General features: G+C 25.6%; 2 non-coding genes across 2 annotated transcripts; both read right to left on the minus strand.

Moving 5' to 3' along the window:
- Nucleotides 1-233: 233 nt before the first annotated feature.
- Nucleotides 234-307, minus strand: TRNAN-GUU (transfer RNA asparagine (anticodon GUU)). Its single transcript has one exon. It is a non-coding gene; the product is annotated as a tRNA-Asn (tRNA).
- Nucleotides 308-480: 173 nt separating this feature from the next.
- TRNAN-GUU (transfer RNA asparagine (anticodon GUU)) lies at nucleotides 481-554 on the minus strand. Its single transcript has one exon. It is a non-coding gene; the product is annotated as a tRNA-Asn (tRNA).
- Nucleotides 555-2345: the final 1791 nt, after the last annotated feature.

Consider the following 2345-nt stretch of genomic DNA (forward strand, 5'->3'; position numbering starts at 1 on the left):
ATGTGAAAATTTAATTTTCTCTATAACCGTGGAATTCTATATGAGGTACCCATGTGCGTGATCTTTGTATAAAATAAAAAATAATGAAAAAATATTTTTTATAATTTTTTTTCCATCATCATCATATCATATTTACATTTCTTACTAACATAAAAATAGCCCAAAACTATTAAAGTAAATTAAATTACTTTATATTTTTCTCTTTGCAATTCTGCCCGAAACCAAAAATTTACCGCCCCCGGGTGGGCTCGAACCACCAACCTTTCGGTTAACAGCCGAACGCGCTAGCCAATTGCGCCACGGAGGCGTTATAACCACTGTGTACAAGAATACAATTTCTGGCATATGAAAGCAAATGTGCAAAAAAAGAATTATATGCAAACTAAACAAATGAATGATTTCATAGGGCAATAACAAAAAATAGAATTAAAAAAAAAAAAAAAAAACAAAATAAATAAAAAAACTTCTAAAAAATGTAATCGCCCCCGGGTGGGCTCGAACCACCAACCTTTCGGTTAACAGCCGAACGCGCTAGCCAATTGCGCCACGGAGGCACTATGACCACTGTGCGCATATACGATTATTTGCTTGAAGTATACACAAATTCTATTAAAATACATCAAGATAAAAATAGTTTTTGGCTATGCCTAAAAGTATGCTATGTAATCAGAGACATTTGAAAATATATGGTGGGCTAACACGAAGTAAGTGAATTGTCGATAGGCTAGTTATAATCTACACTAACACATATTACGGGCAATGCTAATCTTAATATTTTCGTGGGAGAACTGGATTACTTATGAAAAGGGGGAAAAGTCAATAATCACAATTATTTATATAAAAGTCTTGGAAGGCATTGTAAGTAATTCTGTCCGTCATGTATGTGTATTGAAGATTTAATCGTATAAAATTTTATTTATATTACGCAGCTATAATTTTATCGTTAAACTGATGCCTAATATAATTTATTTTTCGTGTCAAAAAAGTGAAATTTATACAACTTAATTATTAACAAAACATGAGTATAAAATCAATACCCTAACAAATAATTTAAATGTAAAGTAAAACAGGAAAACTTTTTCGCATGACTTCCAAAAAGTAGGAATGGACTACCACACAGTTAGTATGGTCATGATTTGCGGCCAAAAATTGTTTTCTTAATTTTTTGGTTTATATTTTATCTTTTAGGATAAGGTATAATGTGATACACTGAAAAAGAGCATTCCCGGTTGCAAAGAATTTGTCTTTATGCTAACGATTTTGGTATCGATTCCGAGCCAAAGAAGCGGATAATTGAAATAAGAATAATTATTATATATTATATAGATTATATAGATAAATATAGAAAGAAAATTTTGACAAAATTTTCTATAGAAATAAAATTTTGAGAGGCCTTCTATAGACATAAAATCTTGAGAAGTTTTTCTATAGAAATATAAATTTTAGAACATTTTCTATAAAAATAAAATTTTCAGAAAATTTTCCATAAAAATTAAATTGTGGGAAAATTTTCCGTAGAAATAAAATTTTGAGAAAATTTTCTATGGAAATAAAATTTTGAGAATATATTCTGTAGAAATTATATTTTAACAAACTTTTCAAAGATATAGAATTTTGTGAAAATTTTCTATAGAAATAAAATTTTGAGAGGTCTTCTATAGACATAAAATAAAATTTTGAGAAAATTTTCCGTAGAAATAAAATTTTGAGAATATATTCTGTAGAAATTATATTTTAACAAACTTTTCAATGATATAAAATTTTGTGAAAATTTTCTATAGAAATAAAATTTTGAGAGGTCTTCTATAGACATAAAATCTTGAGAAAATTTTCTATAAAAATAACATTTTGAGAAAATTTTCTATAGAAATTGAATTGTGGCAAAATTTTCTGTAGAAATAAAATTTTGAGAAAATGTTCTATAGAAATAAAGTTTTGAGAAAATTTTCTATAGAAATAAAATATTGAGAAAATATTCTGTAGAAATAAAATTTTAACAAACTTTTGTATGCAAATAAAATTTTGTGAAAATTTTCTATAGAAATAAAACTTTGAGAAAATTTTGAGAGGTCTTTTATAGAAATAAAATTTTGAGAAAATTTTCTATGGAAATAAAATTTTGAGAATATATTCTGTAGAAATTATATTTTAACAAACTTTTCAAAGATATAAAATTTTGTGAAAATTTTCTATAGAAATAAAATTTTGAGAGGTCTTCTACAGACATAAAATAAAATTTTGAGAAAATTTTCTATGGAAATAAAATTTTGAGAATGTATTCTGTAGAAATTATATTTTAACAAACTTTTCAATGATATAAAATTTTGTAAAAATTTTCTATAGAA

This window comes from Haematobia irritans, chromosome 2 (genome assembly GCF_050003625.1).
Source record: "Haematobia irritans isolate KBUSLIRL chromosome 2, ASM5000362v1, whole genome shotgun sequence".
Classification (NCBI taxonomy): Eukaryota; Metazoa; Arthropoda; class Insecta; order Diptera; family Muscidae; genus Haematobia; species Haematobia irritans.